The sequence below is a fragment of the Plecotus auritus genome, assembly GCF_963455305.1.
Source record: "Plecotus auritus genome assembly, chromosome: X".
NCBI classification, from domain to species: Eukaryota; Metazoa; Chordata; class Mammalia; order Chiroptera; family Vespertilionidae; genus Plecotus; species Plecotus auritus.
Genome location: NC_137784.1, coordinates 54,506,831 through 54,528,442, shown reverse-complemented (window position 1 = coordinate 54,528,442; position 21,612 = coordinate 54,506,831). Strand labels below are relative to the sequence as shown.

The 21,612-nt window shown below is 41.4% G+C and overlaps 1 protein-coding gene across 4 annotated transcripts in view; it reads right to left on the bottom strand.

The window, feature by feature from the left end:
- EDA (ectodysplasin A) overlaps positions 1–21,612 on the bottom strand; it is a 630,489-nt gene that overhangs the window by 13,321 nt on the left and 595,556 nt on the right. The window lies entirely within an intron of this gene.

Genomic DNA, 21,612 nt, shown 5'->3' with positions numbered 1-21,612 from the left:
CAGTAAAAGTCACTGCAGGACACAGAAGCCTGGAGAAGTGAGATCTATAAAGAATCATTCCGGAAGATGGCTGCTGACGGGAAGGGAAGCTGCAAGATAGTGTGTGAGTGAGAGAAGGAAAGGAGAGTGTGTGGACATACGAGGAGTGTCTATTTGTGAGTGAAGGACAGCTATATTCCAAGGGACTGTTGGGGACTGCCGGACTGGGCTCCCCTGACCAGGCAGCCTCCACTGCTGCTGAAATCTCTCCTGGAGTGACCAACTCTACCGCAGAGACTGCGCCATCTTGAAGGGGAGAGTGGCTGTGATCAGAAGCCTAGCCTTACCTTCAATCGGGAAGAATCGGATACCTCCCGGGACCCTACAACCCCAACACTCAGGGACCAGCTGCGAACCCACAAACACCGGGTCTCAAGCAGTGCAAATACACGGACCTGGACGAGCTCTGCACCTTCTCACAGAGAGGTCAGATTTTGCCCAGAGAAAGGTGAGGTCTGTGATCCCGGCTGAAGGGAGAAATGCACTCAGTGGGTTCTGGAGGTTCAGAGGAAGCCTGAGCCCCACAAAATCCACAGACGTTGGGGCCAGCATAGTCCATGAATGTGGAAGGGGGTCCATAGCGCTGCCAACAGAAGGGAACTCTAGAAACCAACCCATAGCTGGGCTGGGCACAAAAAGGCATCCTGAAGCTTTACCAGGAAACTGGCTGCACTGTGCTGGGGGAAAAAGACTTGCACAGAGACACGAACAGAGTTGCGAGTTTGCGCACTTACTCTGGCTCTTTTTTCTCTTTAAATCCTTGCTTTTGATTACTAAGCCCAGTATATAGGATCACCCAATTAAAAACACTCTCAGAGACTGCAGGGGAAGGTTGTTTTTGTGGAACTGGGGATCAGAGCGGGGAGAAAGGATCAGAAAACCAGCTCTGGGGCAGTCCATACCCCCAAACCAGTATTAAGTGCAGCAGGGAAAACAAATTCTAAATACTGGATAGAGAGGACTTATAGCCCCAGATGTCAATAGAGAAACACTGCCACCCAGGGGTTGAATCACAAACTGACTCTTGTGTAAATACAACCACAGGCAGGCTGAGTAACAATGAAATACTGCCTGATTGAAAAAGATTGTGGCTTACCACACAGAGGAGCTGTGGAACACAGGGAACTTCAATACTGTCCTGACTGCCTGACAGGAAACAGGCATGCTGAACTGAACAGTAGAGGATGACCTTCACTACTGCACATTTTAATTTTTTATCTTTTACTTAAGAAACTATTTTTTTCTTTTTTTCCTCACTTGATTTTACCTTCTTAATTATTATATTCTTATTTTTAATCAGTATTATTACTACTACTATTTTACTTTTTTTAAAGTTTCATTTTATTTTCTCTATTTCGGGATTAGTGTTCTACATTCTATTTTCATTTTTCCTTTAGCATCATTTTACTCTGTCTCAACTTTACCTTTATGCCAACATTCTCTTCCTCACTTTTCCCCTTTTGTTGTCCTATTTCTCTTACCCTATTCCTGCTTTAGATTTTCCCTATTCCTTCTTTTTACACCCTGTTAAAAATTCATCCTACTTATATATCTAATTTCCAATCCCCTGCTCTGAGTTCATACACACCTCTCTCTTCTCTTTCTTCACTATCCAATTTTTTCTCTCTTCCATTTTTTGTTTGTTTTTTATGGTTGTTTTTTTTTGCCCTTCTTTCTCTCTGTCCCATTGTTGTTGTTAGTTTGATTGTTGATTAGCTTTTTTTTGGTTTGTTTGTGTGATAGTTTATGTTTTTTTTTGCTTCTGTTTTTCCTCTCCTCGCTTTTTATTAGTTGTTGTTTGTAGTTTGCATTCATATCTGGGTGTGAGTTGTTTGCAATTTTTTTTGGAATAGTTGTTGTTCTATTGGAGTTTTCTCCCCATATAAATAGCTGTTTCTCCCTTCTTTTTTATTCTCCTTCTCTTCTCTCACATTTTTTTCCTTTTCTCACTGACTCTTGTGTAAATACAACCACAGGCAGGCTGAGTAACAATGAAATAGTGCACTCTTTTTTGCACTCTTTTTTTCAATCCTGTAATTCTCTTTTCTCTGGTGGTCACCTTTATTTGGGGCTATTAGTATCGTGAATACATTTGTGTTCAGTGCCTTGTGTGTTGTGCCTTGTTGTGTTGATTTTGTGCCTTTAAGTCAACGCAGGAGAGAGAGCGCTACATAACCAGACACCCGGAGAGGAGAGACCATGGGGAGACAAAGAAACAGCCCACATACGAAAGAAAAGAAGGCATCATCAGAAAAGGAAGTAAACTAAATGGAAGTAAGCAATATGTCAGAGAAAGAATTCAGAGAAATGGTCATAAGGTTGCTAAAAAGGTTGAAAGACAAATTCAACAATATGTATAAGAACCAAGAGGAAATGAAGAAGAACCAAGCAGAAATGAAAAATGACATCACTGCAATAAAGAACTCAGTAGAAAGCATCAAGAGTAGACTAGAAGAAGCAGAGGACCACATCAGTGAGCTAGAAGACAAGGCAGGAAAAAATACCCAAGCAGAGCAGCATCTAGAAAAAAAGATTACAAAAGAAGAGGAGAGTGTAAGGGAACTTTGGGACAACACAAAACGAAACAACATCTGTATAAGAGGGGTGCCAGAAGGAGAGGAAAATGAGCAAGGAATAGAAAACCTGTTTGAAGAAATAATGACAGAAAACTTCACTGATATAGGGAAGAAAAAACTCACTCAAGTCCAAGAAGCTCACAGAGTCCCAAACAAAATGAACCCCAAAAGACCAATGCCGAGGCACATTATAATTAAAATGGCAAATACCAACAACAAAGTAAGAATCTTAAAAGCCGCCAGAGAGAGACAGAAAGTTACCTAAAAAGGATCCCCCATCAGACTAGCGACTGATTTCTCAACAGAAACACATCAGGACAGAAGGGAATGGGATGAAATATACACAGACAGGAGCTTCACAGACTAAAAAAAATTAGGGAGTTTATCACCACCACACCAGCAATGCAAGAAATGCTAAAAGGTCTAGTGTAAAAAGAAGAAATAGGAATTTAAGAAGGAACACAGGCATAAAAAATAAAATTGGTGATGAACAAGTACCTATCAGTAATAACTTTAAATGTAAATGGATTAAATGCCCCAATAAAAAGACATAGGGTAACCGAGTGGATAAGAAAACATGACCCATATATCTGCTGTCTACAGGAAACCCACCTCATAAAAAAGGACTCACACAGACTGATGGTGAAGGGATGGAAAAAGGCATTTCACACGAATGGAAATGAAAAAAAGCTGGGGTAGCAATATTTATATCTGACAAATTAGATCTCAAAGTGAAGGACATAAAAAGAGATAAGGAAGGCCACTTCATAATACTAAAGGGAGCAATTCAACAAGAAGAAATAACTCTGGTAAACATATACACACCCAATACATGAGCACCCAAATATATAAAAAAACTTCTGGAGGCTAAAAGGGAGAGATTGACAGCAATACAGTCATAGTAGGGGAAATTAATACCCCACTAACACCACTGGACAAATTCTCTAAACGATAAATCAGCAAAGAAATATCAATCCTAAATAACACACTAGATCAGATAGAATTAATTGACATATTCAGAAGATTTCACCCCAAAGCCACAGAATATACATTCTTTTCAAGTGCACATGGGTCATTTTCAAATATAGACCATACTAGTAGCCCTGCACATGAATCTGTGTGCCAGCAGCTCTCTGCGGTGCCTGGATGCTCCGCACCTGCTGCCAAGATGCTCTCCGCGGCCTAGAGGCCCATCTGTGGCCAGGCGCAGAATGCTTGCCTCGACGCCAGGGCGACGACAAAGTGTTCCGCCCCCCGTGACCACTTCGTGCCCGCTGCCGAGAGGCCCTCTGTAGCCAGGGTGGAACTCTTGCCTCGTCGACGTGGCAACAAAGCAAGCATTCCACCAGGCCACTCACACTGCCTGCTTTCTGCGGCCGCCCCCCATGATTGGGAGACTCCGGTAGGTGTGAGAGGACTGGGCACTGCCATCTTTATGATGGAGTGATGGTTAATTTGCATATTACCCTTTTACTAGATAGGATGTTGGGACTCAGGCAAAGTCTCTTCAAATTCAAGAAGATAGAAATATCAAGCATCTTCTCAGACCATAATGGCATAAAATTAGAAATCAACTACAATAAAAACAATAAAGAACTCAAACACCTGGAGGCTAAATAGCAAGCTATTAAACAATGACTGGGTTGCCAAAGAGATCAAAGAAGAAATAAAAAAAATCATGGCAACAAATGACAATGAAAACACAACAATCCAAAATCTATGGGACACAGTGAAAGCAGTCTTGAGAGGGAAGTTCATAGCTCTACAGGCCTACCTCAAAAAACAAGAAACAATGGTAATTAATTATCTAACCCTACAACTCAAAGAGTTAGAAAGAGAGCAACAAGAAAAGCCCAGTGTAAGCAGAAGCAAGGAAAAAAAATAAAGATAGAGAGTGGAGATAAATGAAATAGAGACCAAAAAAAAAAAAAAAAACCCACAAAAGATCAACAAAACCAAGAGCTGGTTCTTTGAAAGGATAAACAAGATTGATGAACCTCTAGCCAGTCTCACCAAGAAGCAAAGAGAGAGGACCCAAATAAAATCAGAAATGAAAGAGGTGAAGTAACAACCAATCACACAGAAATACAAACGATGATGAAAAAATATTATGAGCAACTCTATTCCAACAAAAAGGACAACCTAGATGAAATGTACATATTCTTAGAAAAATACAAGCTCCCAAAACTCAACCAGGAAGAATAAAAAAACTTTAATAGGCCAATAACTACCAAAGAAATTGAAACAGTGATTAAAAGTCTTCCAGCAAACAAAATCCCTGGTCTGGATGACTTTACAGGGGAGATCTACCAAGCGTTCAAAGGAGAACTAAAACCTATCTTCCTCAGACTATTCAAAAAAATTCAAGAGGAAGGTACACTTCCAAGCTCTTTCTATGAAGCCAGCATTACCCTAAACCCAAAACCAGATAAAGGCACCAAAAAAGAGAGAACTATAGGCTAATATCCTTGATGAACATAGGTGCTAAAATCCTCAACAAAATTCTAGCAAATCAGATTCAGCAATACATTAGAAAGAGCATACACCATGACCAAGTGGGATTTATTCCAGGGATGCAAGGATGGTACAATATCCGCAAATCAATAAATGTTATACATCACATAAAGTGAGAGACAAAAATCAAATAATCATATCAATTGATGCAGAAAAAGCATTTGACAAAATCCAACACCCTTTCTTGTTAAAAACTCTCAGCAAAGTGGGAATACAGGGATCATAATTCAACACAATAAAAGCCCTATATGACAAACCTACAGCCAACATCATACTCAATGGGCAAAAACTAAACTCATTTCCCCTAATAACAGGAACAAGACAAACATGCCCACTTTCACCACTCCTGTTTGACATAGTACTAGAAATACTAGCCATATTGATCAGACAAGAAGAAGAAATGAAAGCCATCCAAATTGGAAAAGAAGAAATAAAACTGTCCTTATTCCCAGATGACATGATACTGTACACAGAAAACCCCAAAGACTCCATCAAAAAACTACTAGACCTAATAAATGAATTTGGCAATGTATCAGGATACAAAATTAACACCCAGAAATATATGGCCTTTTTATAGAACAATAATGAACTCACAGAAAGAGAAATGAAAAAAACAATCCCATTTACTATTGCACCAAAAATTTAAGATACCCAGTAATAAACTTAACTAAGAACATAAAGACCTGTACTCAGAAAACTACAGGACATTGGAAAAAGAGATAGAGTAAGACATAAATAAACAAATGGAAGAACATATCATGTTCATGAATTGGTAGAATCAACATCATTAAAGTGTCCATACTACCTAAAGCAATCTATAGATTCAATGCAATACCTATTAAAATACCAATGGCATATTTCAAAGATCTAGAACAAACTCTATAAAAATTCATCCTATCTAATAAAAGGGCAATATGCAAATTAACCGTCACTCCATCACAAAGATGGTGGCTCCCATAGCCACAAGATGGCGGTGCCCAGTCCCCTCAGCCCCGCCGGAGTCCCCCAGTCCTGGTGGGTGGCCACTGAAAGTGGGCAGCATGAGTGGCCAGGCGGAATGCTTGCTTCCTTGCTGCAACGACAAGGTAAGCGTTCCACTGCTGGGGAAGGCCTCTGGGCAGCGGGCGTGGAGTGGCCGGGTCAGGAGGCTTGATTTGAACCAACGGCGATGAGGCCAGCTTTCCGCCCAGGCTGCGGAGGGCCTCTGGGTCATGGAGAGCCTCTGGACAGCAGGCGCTGAACAGCCAGGTCCCGCAGAGAGCTACTGGCACTTGGATTCTTGCACAGGGCTACTAGTCTGGAATCAAAAAAGACCCTGAATAGCCACAGCTATCCTGAGAAAGAAGAACAAAGTTGGAGGGATCACAATTTCAGACATCAAGCTATATTACCAAGCTACGGTTTTCAAAACTGCCTGGTACTGGCACAAGAACAGACATATAGACCAGTGGAACAGAAGAGAGAACCCAAAAATTGACCCAAGCCATTATACTCAATTAATATTTGACAAAGGAGGCAAGAGCATACAATGGAGTCAAAACGTTCTCTTTAATAAATGGTGCTGGGAAATTTGGTCAGATACATGCAAAAAAATGAAACTAGATCACCAACTTACACCATACACAAAAACAAACTCAAAATGGCTAAAGGACTCAAATGTAGGATGGGAAACCATAAAAATCCTATAAGACTCCATAGGCAACAAAATTGCAGACATATGTTGTAGCAATATCTTTACAGACACAGATCCTAGGGCAAAAGAGACTAAGCAGAAAATAAACAAATGAGACTACATCAAAATAAAAAGCTCTGCACAGCAAAAGAAACCATCAACAAAACAACAAGAAAGCACACTGCATGGGAGAACATATTTGCCAATGTTATCTCCGATAAGGGTTTAATCTCCAACATTTACAGGGAACTCATACAACTTAACAAAAGGAAGATAAACAATCCAATCAAAAAATGGGCAAAGGATCTAAATAGACACTTTTCAAAAGAGGACATTCAGAAAGTCAAGAGACATATCAAAACATGCTCAAAGTCACTAATTATCCAAGAGATGCAAATCAAAACAACAATGAGGTACCACCTCACACCTGTCAGAATGGCTATCATTAACAAATCAACAAACGACAAGTACTGGAGAGGATGCAGAGAAAAAGGAACCCTCCTTCACTGCTGGTGGGAATGCAGACTGGTGCAGCCACTGTGGAAAACAGTATGGAGTTCCCTCAAAAATTTAAAAATGGAACTGCCATTTGACCCAGTAATACCACTTCTAGGAATATATCCTAAGAAAACAGAAACACCAATCAGAAAGGATATATGCACCCCTATGTTCATATCAGCACAATTTACAATAGTTAAGATTTGGAAACAGCCTAAGTGTCCATCAGCAGATGAGTGAATTAGAAAACTATGGTACATCTACAGAATGGAATACTATGTTGCTATAAAAAAAGAAGGAATTCTTACCATTTGCAGCAGTATGGATGGAACTGGAGAGCATTATGCTAAGTGAAATAAGCCATTCAGTGAAAGAAAAATACCACTCATTTATGGATAATAAAGAACATTATAACCTGATGAACAAAAAGATAGATACAGAGGCAGAGGAGCATCGAACAGAGTGTCAAGTTACAGTAGAAAGGCTGGGGAAGTGGAAGGGGAGGTAAGAGATCAACCGAAGGACTTGTATGCGTGCATATAAGCATAACCAATGGATGCAAGACACTGGAGGGGGGGCGGGGGTGAAGACTTATGCCGGGGGGTAAGGGAAGCCAGGGGAAGGTCAATGGGGGAAAAAAAGGAGACATATGTACTACTATTTGTAATACTTTATACAATAAAGAAATAAAAACAAACAAACAAAAACCGTCTTTCTCATAGTGTCATGTGACAATCACTACTCAGACACACAGTGTAGGTGTCTCCCAGATATGTTTTCCCTCCTGGGGACTCAATTCTCTTCACTCTGTAGGTGTATTTGATGTTCTTTTCCTTATTTTTTTAAATTTTTTCTTTAGATACAGTTATTTAAAATCTGTTCAAAACTTCCATGAGGACACTATTGGACAACATTAAACCATGGAGCTTACAAAAAGAACACCAAGCATTTGTACTAGTATATCTATATATATATGTAAAACCCTAATATGCAAATAGACTGAACGGTGGAACAACCGAACAACTGGTCACTATGACATGCACTGACCACCAGGGGGCACACACGGAACATGGCGGGCATTGGCAGCAGGCGGCAGAGCGCGGAATATGGTAGGCATCAGCCTTGGGGTGATGGTGGAGCAGGTGAGTGGGGGCACCAGACCAAGTCCGGGCACCGGTTGCTGTCATCGGGGTGAGCCTCTGGTGGTTACTGAAAATTCTTTGCTCCCATGCGCTGCGGTACTGGCAGGCAGTCACACCTGCTGCCGGTGCTGGCCCCAGTCATACCTGCTGCTGGCGCCAGCCACGCTCGCACTCACTGCCAGCGCTGGAGCTGCTGCTTGCACCTGCTGCTGGTGCCCGGCGCAGGCCCCAACTTCTTGGCGCCATCAGCGGGTGCAAGCGGTGGCTGCCAGCCCCGATCGTCCCTCAGGGCTTCTCCACCTCCCTCTGAGTGGTGATTGGGGCCAGCAGCCGCCTCTCACACCTGCTGCCAGCGATGGCCCTGCTTGCACCTGCTGCCTGCACCAAAGCCGCCACTTGCACCTGCTGCCGGTGCCGGCCCCAATTGCTCTGCGCCATCAGTGGGTGCAAGCAGCGCCGGCACCATCAGTGTGTGGGAGCAGCAGCGGCGGGAGCGGGGCTGCCAGCAGACAGGGGACCAGGAGCTGTGGCAGGAGGGGCCAGGCAGGGGCATGGAGGATGGGCTGAGACCTGCCCCTGTGCCCACCACAGCTTGGTGGCCCACAGTTCCTTTCAAGGTGCATGAATTTGTGCACTGGGCCCCTTGTTGTTTTATAAAACACTAGTGACCTAGTACACGGATTCATGCACATTGAAAGGAAATTAATTAGAAGGTGGCTGGTGGGGTGGGACTGGATGAGATGGGCTAGACATGCTCTAGAGCCAACCTTCCGCGGTCCCTCCCCAGCCAGCCACACCTGGGGTGGCACCATGGCTTGAAGGGCATCTGTGGACTAAGCAGGGTCCCTCTGGCAGGTGGGGTCCCTTGGCCTGGCCTGCGGGGATCGGGAAACCAACTCTCCAACATCCCCCAAGGGGTTCTGGAGTGCGAGAGGGCACTCTGCAAAGTTGCTGTCATACAAGGTGTGGAATGCAAACACAAGTGTACGGTAAACCAGATTCGGGGCTGATAGTGCCCCAGTAACAACATAACCCATGGCTGAAGGTGGAATTGCACGGCCCCATGAGGAATTGGGTTCCCTCTTCTCTGGTTTCAGGGTACGTCACCCGAGAACTGCTGGTCCAAGTCACTGCAGCTTGGCAGCTCCTGTGTTGAGCGTCTGCCCCCTGGTGGTCAGTGCGCATCATAGCGACTGGTCAGATGGTTGGACACTTAGCTTATTAGCCTTTTATATATATTGATAGTTATATAACATATTTCCATTTATCATCTCATTTTATCCTGCAACAAGCCTGGAATGATCTTTACCTCTAAGAGCAAGCTCAATCAGAGACTGTATTTGAGCAGGCTAAATCAGAAGTCAGTAAAGTATCAAACATGGAGGGCTGCCAAGTGTGGTCATCAGAGCTTGCACAGGTCCCTTGGAAACCAATGTCTGTGTAGACTTCCCTGTCAAAGGAATTTCATGTGTAATGGTAGGTATTAATATGTGCAAGGGGTGTTTTAGGTTGAGTTAGTGACCAGCTACACTTAAGGTAATAAATCTTCATTCTTTTATTCTCACTTTTTTCCTTTTCTCATCTTCCAATCCTTTGTATTGTTTCTCTGCTGCCTATCCTTTATGCTTTTAACAGTATTGAGAATTCTTGAGAATGTGTATGGAGATTCTGACGAGAAAGATGCTACTGACCAAAGGCAGCAATCAAACCTGAGAAAGGCCACCTCCTTGAACAAGAAAGCTATTTGGGAAGGATTTACACAGAAAGGCCCAGCACCATCAGCCATCTATGAGCCAGCCAGTCAGCCACCTCAGCTTGGGAAAGCACTGGTATGACAACCATTGTAGCCACACTGCCCCCAGGAACAAGATGGGGCTACAGTGGCAATTTGCTGACCATTTCAGCTGTTTAACAGTTTAGTTAGCACTGTTACATCAGATTTCAAAGCAGTCTTTGAGGAAATCAGATCATCATCAAGCACCCAGCCCTTAACCAGGCATGCCCATGGAAGGTAGCCCAGTAAATAATGAAACACAACTCCTTAAAGAACTTACAGTTGGATAGAAATATACTAAAGGGAAGACTTAAGGATAGTGGAAGAAAAAAAAAATACTTCCTGGAGGAAGTTTGACCGAAATCCACAAGTGAAAGGAGGGAAAAGAAAGTGAAAAAATTTTTAACATCTACTACATTTATGCCAGAAATAGCTATTCATTACACATATTTAATTGCATGCATACATAGATACATAAAAGGGAGAGCAAAAAGGGAAAATAGTTTATTACACTACCCATAAAAATTAACATTTTTATGCACATTTCAAAACTTTCTATGCATATAAATATGTACTTTTTAAATAATGGGATAAAAATGTTGTTTGATAACTTTTTTTCTATGTCAATAGCTACATTTTGACATTATAATTTATTTATTTTATTGATTAAGGTATTACATATGTTCATATCCCCCTATTGCCCCCCCCACGCCACTCCCATACATGCTCTCACCCCCCAGTGTCTTGCCTCCATTGGTTATGCTTATATGCATGCATAAAGTCCTTCAGTTGGTCTCTTACCTCCCTCCCCTCTCCCAGCCTTCCCGCTGTAATTTGACAGTCTGTTCGATGCTTTACTGCCTCTGTATCTATCTTCTTGTTCATCAGGTTATAATGTTCTTTATTTTCCATAAATGAATGAGATCATGTGGTATTTTTCTTTCATTGACTGGCTTATTTCACTTAGCATAATGTTCTCCAATTCCATCCAGGTTGCTACAAATGGTAAGAATTCCTTCTTTTTTATGGCAGCGTAGTATTCATTTTGTAGATGTACCATAGTTTTCTAATCCACTCATCTGCTGATGGGCACTTAGGCTGTTTCCAAATCTTAGCTATTTCAAATTGTGCTGCTGTGAACATAGGGGTACATATATCCTTTCTGATTGGTGTTTCTGGTTTCTTGGGATATATTCCTAGAAGTGAGATTACTGGGTCAAATGGGAGTTCCATTTTTAGTTTTTTGAGGAAACTCCATATTGTTCTCCACAGTGGCTGTATCAATCTGCATTCCCACCAGCAGTGCACGAAGGTTCCTTTTTCTCCGCATCCTTGCCAGCACTTGTCGTTTGTTGATTTGTTGATGATAGCCATTCTGACAGGTGTGAGATGATACTGCATTGTCGTTTTGATTTGCATCTCTCAGATGATTAGTGACTTTGAGCATGTTTTCATGTGTCTCTTGGCCTTCCTTATGTCTTCTTTCGAAAAGATTCTATTTAGGTCCGTTGCCCATTTTTTAATTGGGTTGTTTAACTTCCTTTTGTTAAGTTGTATAATTTCCCTGTAATGTTGGAGATTAAACCCTTATCAGAGATTACATTGGCAAATATGTTCTCCCATGCAGTGTGCTTTCTTGTTGTTTTGTTGATGGTTTCTTTTGCTGTGCAGGAGCTTTTTATTTTGATGTAGTCTCATTTGTGTATTTTCTCTTTAGTTTCTATTGCCCTAGTAGCTGAATCGGTGAAGATATTGCTTCAGCATATATCTGAGATTTTGCTGCCAGTGGATTCCTCTAATATTTTTATGGTTTCTGATCTTACATTTAAGCCCTTTATCCATTTTGAGTTTATTTTTGTGGAAGGTGTAAGTTGGTGGTATAGTTTCATTTTTTTGCACGTATCTGTCCAATTTTCCCAACACTATTGAAGAGACTGTCTTGACTCCATTGTATGCTCTTGCCTCCTTTGTCAAATATTAATTGATCATAGTGGCTTGGGTCAATTTCTGTGTTCTCTATTCTATTCCATTGGTCTATATGTCTGTTCTTATGCCAGTACCAAGCAGTTTTGAGAAGAGTGGCTTTGTAATACAGCTTTAAATCTGGTATTGAGATCCCACCTACTTTGTTCTTCTTTCTCAGGATTGCTGTGGCTATTCAGGGTCTTTTTTTATTCCAGATGAATTTTTGGAGAGTTCATTCTAGGTCTGTGAAATATGCCATTGGTATTTTAATGGGGAGTGCATTGAATCTATAGATTGCTTTGGGTAGGATGGACATTTTGATGATGTTGATTCTACCAATCCATGAATACGGTATGCTCTTCCATTTATTTATGTATTCCTCTATCTGTTTTTTCAGTGTCCTGTAGTTTTCTGAGTAGAGGTCTTTTACCTCCTTAGTTAAGTTTATTCCTATGTATCTTAATTCTTTTGGTGCGATCGTAAATGGGATTGTTTTGTTAGTCTCTCTTTCTGTAAGTTCACTGTTGGTGTATAGAAATGCCATAGATTTCTTGGTGTTAATTTTGTATCCTGCTACATTGCCAAATTCATTTATTAAGTCTTATAATTTTTTGATGGAGTCTTTAGGTTTTTCTATGTACAGTATCATGTCATCTGCGAATAATGACAATTTTACTTATAATTTTCCAATTTGGATGCCCTTTATTTCTTCTTCGTGTCTGATAGCTATGGCTAGCACTTTCAGTACCATGTTGAACATGAGTGGTGAAAACAGGCATCCCTGTCTTGTTCCTGTTCTTAGCAGAAATGGTTTTAGTTTTTGCCCATTGAGTATGATGTTGGCTGTAGGTTTGTCATATAAAGCTTTTATTATGTTGAGGTATGATCCCTCTATTCCCACTTTGCTGAGTGTTTTTATCAGAAAAGGGTGTTGGATTTTGTCAAATGCCTTTTCTGCATCAATTGATATGATTATGTGATTTTTTGTCTCTCACTTTGTTTATGTGAGGTATCACATTTATTGATTTCCGGATATTGTACCAACCTTTTATTCCTGGAATAAATCCCACTTGGTCATGGTGTATGATCTTTCTAATGTAATGGTGGATCCGGTTTGCTAGAAATTTGTTGAGGATTTTAGCACCTATGTTCACCAGGGATATTGGCCTGTAATTCTCTTTTCTTTGTGGTATCTTTATCTGGTTTTGGGATTAGGGTAATGCTGGCTTCATAGAAAGAGCTTGGAAGTGTGACTTCCTCTTGAATTTTTTGGAAGAGTCTGGGAAGGAATGGTTTTAGTTCTTTGAATGTTTGGTAAAACTCCCCTGTGAAGCCATATGGTCCAGGGCTTTTGTTTGCTGGAAACTTTTTAATTACTGTTTCAATTTCATCAGTAGTTATCGGCCTATTCAGGTTTTTTGAATCTTCCTGATTGAGTTTTGGAAGCTTGTATTTTTCTAGGAATGTGTCCATTTCATCAAGGTTGTCCAGTTTATTGGAGTAGAGTTGTTCATAGTATTTTTTTTTTACAATCCTTTGTATTTCAGTGGCTCTGTTGTTATTTCACCTCTTTCATTTCTGATTTTGTATCTTTGGGTCCTCTCTGCTTCTTGGTGAGCCTGGCTAGAGGTGCATCAATCTTGTTTATCCTTTCAAAGAACCAGCTCTTGGTTTCATTGATCTTTTGTATTTTTTTTTTTTTTTTTTTTTTGGTCTCTATGTCATTTATATCTGCTCTGATCTTTATTATGTCCTTCTGGTTACTGTGGTCTTTTCTTGTTGCTCTCTTTCTAGTTCTTTAAGTTGCAAGGTTAGATAACTTATTACCATTTTTTCTTGTTTTTTGAGGTAGGTGTGTAGAGCTATGAACTTCCCTCTTAGGACTGCTTTCATTGTGTCTCATAGATTTTGAATTGTTGTGTTTTCATTGTCATTTGTTTCCAGGATGCTTTTAATTTCTTCTTTGATCTCTTTGGTAACCCAATCATTGTTTAATAGCATGCTATTTAGCCTCCAAGTATTTGATTTTCTTTCATTGTTTTTCTTGTAGTTGATTTCTAGTTTTATGCCATTATGGTCTGAGAAGATGCTTGTTATTATTTCTATCTTCTTGAATTTGAAGAGACTTTGCCTGTGTCCTAATATGTGGTCTATCTTTGAAAATGTTCCGTGTGCACTGGAGCAGAATGTATATTCTATAGCTTTGGGGTGAAATGTACTGAAGATGTCAATTAAGTCCATCTGATCTAGTGAGTCATTTAGGATGGCTGTTTCTTTGCTGATTTTTTGTTTAGTGGACTTATCCAGTGGTGTCAGTGGGGTATTAACGTCTCCTACTATGATTGCATTGTTGTCGATCTCTCCCTTGATATCTTGCAGAAGTTTTTTATGTATTTGGGTGCTCCTGTATTTGGCGCATATATGTTTATCAGAGTTATATCTTCTTGATGAATCGCTCCCTTTAGTATTATGTAGTGGCCTTCCTTATCTCTTGGTTGGCCTTTACTTTGAGGTCTATTTTATCAGATATAAGTATCGCAACCCCAGCTTTTTTCTCTTTTCCATTTGCCTGAAAAATGTTTTTCTATCCTTTCATTCTTAGTCTGTTTGAGTCCTTTGTTCTGAGGTGGGTCTCTTGCAGACAGCAAATATATGGGTCATGTTTTCTTATCCATTCAGCTACCCTATGTCTTTTGATTGGTGCATTTAATCCATTTACATTTAATGTTATTATTCATAAGTACTTGTTTGTTGTCTTTTTTAATCGCAATGTTTGTGTTTCTTTTTGACTTTCTGTTTCTTCTTTTTACAGCAGTCCCTTTAGCATTTATTGCATTGCTGGCTTGGTGGTAATAAACTCTCTTAGCCCTTCTTTGTCTGTAAAGCTCCTGATTCCGCATTTAATTTTGAATGATAGCCTTGCTGGGTATAGTATTCTTGGATTCAGTCCCTTGCTTTGCATCACTTTGTATATTTCATTCTATTCCCTTCTGGCCTGGTGTGTTTATGTTGAGAAATCCGTTGATATTCTAATAGGAGATCCCTTGTAGGTAACTTTCTGTCTCTCTCTGGCAGCCTTTAAGATTCTTACTTTGTCGTTGGTGTTTGCCAATTTAATTATGCTGTGTCTTGGTGTTGGTCTTTTGGGGTTCATCTTGTTTGGGACTCTATGTGCTTCTTGGACTTGCATAGTTTTTTTTTCTTGCCAATATCAGGGAATTTTTCTGTCATTATTTCTTCAAACAGGTTTTCTATTCCTTGCTTCTCTTCCTCTCCATCTGGTACGCGAATGTTGTTTCATTTTGTGTTGTCCCAAAGCTCCCTTAGGCTCTCCTCTTGCTTTTTAAATCTTCTTTCCAGTTGCTGCTGTGTTTGTGTGTTTTTTCCTACCTTGTTTTCTAATTTGCTGATGTGGTCCTCAGCCTCTTCTAGTCTACTGTTAAAGCCTTCCATTGTGTTCTTTATTGCAGCTATGTCGTTCTTCATCTCCTCTTGGTTCCTTTTCATGTTGATGACATTCTCATTCAGCTCCTTGTAATTCTCATTGAGTTGTGTGTATTTGTCTTCCAGCTGTTTGAGCATCCTTATAATCATCACTCTGAATTCTTTCTCTGATATGTTGCTGGCCTCAATTTCATTTAACTCCCTTTCTGGTGATTCCTTTTTTTCTTTCCTTTGGGGAGTGCTTTTTTGTCTTCCCATGTTTTGCTGGAATGTTTTAATTGTAAATCTGATTGCTTTGCTACCCAGGTTCTTTTGCGGATGGTGTTACTGGTGTGATCTCTCAGGTCTCCTGGGCTTGGTAATCTAGCATAGCTCCCTACTTGAGCTATTTGGGTTCTCTTGATGTAGGCCTGCGAACTGGAAAGGCACAACTGCGGTGTCTAGAAGTCAGCAGCCATGGAGGGGGGGTGTCCCAATTTTTGCTGTCTTGTGACCTTGACTGAAATCGTGCATGCCCAGTGGGGACTCACAGTGGCACCCAGGAACCATCTGTTGGGGTAATGGGTCCTAGGAGGCCTGCGCTCTGGAAAGGCGTGACTGTAGTGTCCAGAGTTCTGTAGTTGTGGGGTGGGCAGACTGAACTTTTGCTGCTGCACCTGTGGTAGATAGGCACGCGCTCCCAGTAGTGGCTCACAGGGGCACCCGCGGTGCGTTTGCCTGCGAGGCACACTGAAGCTCTCTAAAGGGTCCTGGCACTGAAGCCATGTAATTGAGGCATCTGTGGTCAGGTATCCAGGATGAGTGAATTCAGAATTTCTACTGCCGGGGGGGTGTGTGTGTGTGTCCCTGTTTGTACAAGATCACACCCTGTGAGGGCTCACAGCAGCTCCCACGAGTGCCCTGTGGATAGATGGGCTTAGGGTGCTTGATTGTTAGAAATGCACGACTGTGGCAGTGCGTTTGCTGGTGCAGAGCTCTGATGTACTCTGAGGGGCCCTGGCGCTGAAGTTGCGCAGCTGGGGTGTTGCTGTGAAAGCGGTGCCCCTTTGGAGGTTTAGGTCCCAGGGTCCGTGGGTCTGTGGGTGGGGCAGCAGGATTTTGGCTGGAGCGGCTGCTGGGTCACGGGCAGTGTCCAAGGCCTGTCTGGGTGGTGGTGCTGATGAGTTCCTAGAAAAGGCCACTCTCCCCTTCAAGATGGCGTGGGCTCCTACATTATCATTTTTAATATGGGTACACCAGTATTATATAGGTAACTATTTATATATTTCTAGTTATTTTTTGTGGTTGAATTTTTAAAATTTAAATATTTAATTAATGTGGTATAAATTTTGATATACGAGAGATTCCAAGATGGCAGTTGACAGGATGGCAGTGAGGAAGAGAGTAGTGAGTGAGAGAATGAAAGGGCAGTGTAGGGATGTGTGGTGTGTGTTTGTGTGTGTGTGTGTGTGTCTGAGTGAGGGGCAGCTAGATCTCACAGGGCCTTCGGGGGCTAGCGGAACAGACTTGCATAGCTGGGCAGCCTCTGCTATGGCTGTAATCTCTCCCAGCACACCAGCTCTGCCGCAGAGGCCATACCATATTGAAGGCGAGAGCTGCTGTGACTGGGAGCCCAGCATCCCCTCCACCCAGGGTGATCTCAGACACCACCACAGATAGTACAGCCACTCTGGCCAGGGACCTGCTGCCTCAGTTGCCGACCCACAGAAACCAGTACTCCAGCCTTCCTGGCCACAGGCTCCTGTGAGTTCCAAAGGGCGTTCCCCTCCTTCCACCCAAATGCTTTAGCCCTGGGCATTGCGACCACGCACACAAACAGCCAAGCCCTACGCAGCAGCCCCGGGCTCTGCAACCGCAAACAGCCCAGCACTACCCAGCACCCCCAGGCACCGCAACCACTCCAGCAGCCATGTGAGCAGCTGCCACCTGTAACTGCGGGAGGAACAACCACCACCCACAACCACACAAGGAACAGCTGCCACGTACCCCCCGACCAGGAGCAGCCACCACCTGCAACTGTGAGGAGCAGAGTGAGGAGCAGCAACCCAGTGGCCATGTGAGGAGGAGTAGACCTGCGGCTGCACAAGGAGCAGCCACTTCCTGTGACCACTCGAGGAGCAGCTGCCCCATGAGCAGCTGCAGCCTGCTACCACCTGAGGAGCAGCCGCCATCTGCAACAGCACGAGGATCAGTGGCTGCCCGTGACCGCATGAGGAGCAGCTGCCCCATGACTATGCAAGGAGCAGAAGCCCTGTGAGCACCTGCTGCTCTGCTACCACACAAGGAGCAGCTGTCCCGCGTCCACCTGAGGAGCAGCCACCACCCACGACCTTGTGACCCATGACCAAGCGCACCACTGCAGCCACAGGCCCTGTGTGACTTGACACCTAGATCCTTTGGTGAGAGCAAAAATGGGGAGACAGAAGAACAACCCCCAAAGGAAAGAAAAGGAGGAACTGCCATAAAAGAAACTAAATTAAATGGAGGCATGCAATGGATAAGAAAATATGACCCATATATATGCTGTCTACAAGAGACCCACCTCAGAATGAGAGACTCACAAAGACGGAAAGTGAAAGGATGGAAAAATATCTTTCAGGCAAATGGAAATGAAAAAAAAAAAGCTGGGGTAGCAATACTTATATCTGACAAAATAGACCTCAGAGTGAAGGCCATAACAAGAGATAAGGAAGGCCACTTCATAATACTAATGGGATCAATACAACAAAAGGCTACAACTCTGGTAAACAAGTATGCACCCAATGCAGGAGCACCCAAATACATAAAAAAACTTCTGGAGGATATAAAGGGAGAGACCAATAGCAATACAATCATAGTAGGGGACATTAATACCCCATTGACATCACTGGGTAAATCCTCTGACAAAAAATCAGCAAAGAAACAGCAATCCTAAATGACTCACTAGATCAGATGGACTTTATTGACATCTTCAGAACATTTCACCTCAAAGCTATAGAATATACATTCTTCCGAAAGTGCACATGGGACATTTTCAAAGATACACCACATATTGGGTCACAGGCAAAGTATCTCCAAATTCAAGAAGATTGAAATCATATCAAGCATCTTCTCAAACCACAATGGCATAATATTAGAAAACAACTATATTAAAAACAATCCCAAAATTTCAAACACTTAGAAACTGAAAAACGTGCTATTAAAAATGATTGGGTTACCAAAGAGATCAAACAAAAAATTAAAAACATCCTGGAAACGAATGACAATAAAAACACAACAATCCAAAACCTATGAGACACAGTGAAAGCAGTCCTGAGAGTTCATAGCATTACAGGCCTACCTCAAAAAATAAGAAAAAATAATCTAACTCTACAACTTAAAGAATTAGAAAGAGAGAAATGAGAAAAGCCCAGAGTGAGCAGAAGGAAGGAGATAATAAAGATCAGAGCAGATATAAATGACATAGAGAACAAAAAAATGAAAAACAAACAAAAAAAGATCAATAAAACCAAGAGCTGGTTCTTAGAAAGGATAAACAAGATTGATGAACCTCTATCCAGGCTCACCAAGAAGCAAAGAGAGAGGACCCAAAGAAACAAAATCAGAAATGAAAGAGGCGAAATAACAACAGACCCCACTGAAATACAAAGGATTGTATGAACAACTCTACTCTAACAAATGATACAACATGGCGAAAATTGACATATTCCTAGAAAAATACAACCTTCTAAAACTCAATCAGGAAGATTATAAAAATCTAAATAGGCCAATAACTATGGAAGAAATTGAAGCAGTCATCAAAAAGCTCCCAGCAAACAAAAGCCCGGGGCCAGACAGCATCACAGGAGAGTTATACCAAACATTCAAGGAATAACTAAAACCTATCTTCCTCAGACTATTCCAAAAAATTCAAGAGGAAGGAATACTTCCAAGCTCCTTCTATGAAGCCAGCATCACCCTAATACCAAAACCAGATAAAGACAACACAATGAAAGAGAATTATAGGCATATATCCCTCATGTACATAGATGCCAAAATCCTCAACAAAATTCTAGCAAATCAGATCCAGCAGTACATCAGAAAGATCATACACCATGACCAAGTAGGATTTATCCCGGGGATGCAAGGATGGTACAATATCCGCAAATTAATAAACGTGATACATCACATAAACAGATTGAGAGATAGAAATCACATAGTCATATCAATTGACGCAGAAAAAGCATTTGACAAATCCAACAGCATTACTTGATAAAAACTCTCAGCAAGGTGGGAATAGAAGGACCATACCTCAACATAATAAAAGCCATATATGATAAACCCACAGCAACATCACTCACTGGGCAAAAACTAAAACCATTTCCCCTAAGAACAGGAACAAGACAGGGATGCCCACTCTCACCACTCCTGTTCGACATAGTACTGGAAGTACTAGCCATTTGGATCAGACAAGAAGAATAAATAAAAGGCATTGAAATTGGAAAAGAAGAAGTAAAACTGTCCTTATTCACAGATGACATGATAGTGTACATAGAAAACCCTAAAGACTCCATCAAAAAATTATTAGACTTAATAAATGAATTCAGCAATGTAGCATGACACAAAATTAATGCCAAGAAATCTATGGCATTTCTTTACACCACTAGTGAACTTACAGAAAGAGAGACTAAGAAAGCAATCCCATTTACCATCACACCAAAAAAATTAAGATACCTAGGAATAAACTTAACTAAGGAGGTAAAGACCTATATGCGAAAAATTACAGGACACTGAAAAAAGAGATAGAGGAAGACATAAATAAATGAAGAACATACCATGTTCATGGATCGGTAGAATCAACATCATCAATATGTCTATACTACCCAAAACATTCTATAGATTCAATGCAATCTCCATTAAAATACCAATGGCATATTTCACAGACCTAGAACAAACTCTCCAAAAATTCATCTGGAATAAAAAACGACCCCTAATAGCCACAGCACTCCTGAGAAAGAAGAATAAAGTAGGAGGGATCTCAATACCAGATATCAAGCTGTATTACAAAGCACTGTTCTTAAAACCGCCTGGTACTGGCACAAGAACAGACATATAGATCAGTGGAATAGAATAGAGAACCCAGAAATTGACCCAAATCACTATGCCCAATTAATATTTGACAAAGGAGGCATGAGCATACAATGGAATCAAGACAGTCTCTTCAATAAATGGTGCTGGGAAAATTGGACAGACACATGCAAAAAAATGAAACTAGACTACCAACTTATATCATACACAAAAATAAACTCAAAATGGATACAGGACTTAAACATAAGACGGGAAACCATAAAAATACTAGAGGAATCCACAGGCAGCAAAATCTCAGACATATGCCAAAGCAATTTCTTAACTGATACTGCTACTAAGGCAATGGAAACTAAAGGGAAAATAAACAAATGGGACTACATCAAAATAAAAAGCTTCTGCACAGCAAAGGAAATCATCAATAAAACAACAAGAAAGCCCACTGCATGGGAGAACATATCTGCCAATGATATCAACGATAAGGGTTTAATCTCCAACACTTACAGGGAACTCATACAACTTAATAAAAGTAAGATAAATGATCCAATAAAAAAATGGGCAACGGACCTAAATAGATACTTTTAGAAAGAAGACAGAAGGAAGGCCAAGAGGCATATGAAAACATGCTCAAAGTCACTAATCATCCGAGAGATGCAAATCAAAACAGCAATGCGGTATCATCTCACACCTGTCAGAATGGCTATCATCAACAAATCAACAAACGACAAGTGTTGGCGAGGATGCAGAGAAAAAGGAACCCTTTTGCACTGCTGGTGGGAATGCAGACTGGTACAGCCACTGTGGACAACAGTATGGAGTTTCCTCAAAAAACTAAAAATTGAACTCCCATTTGACCCAGTGATCCCACTTCCAGGAATATATCCCAAGAAACTAGAAACACCAATCAGAAAGGATATATGCACCCCATACATTCAAAGCAGCAGA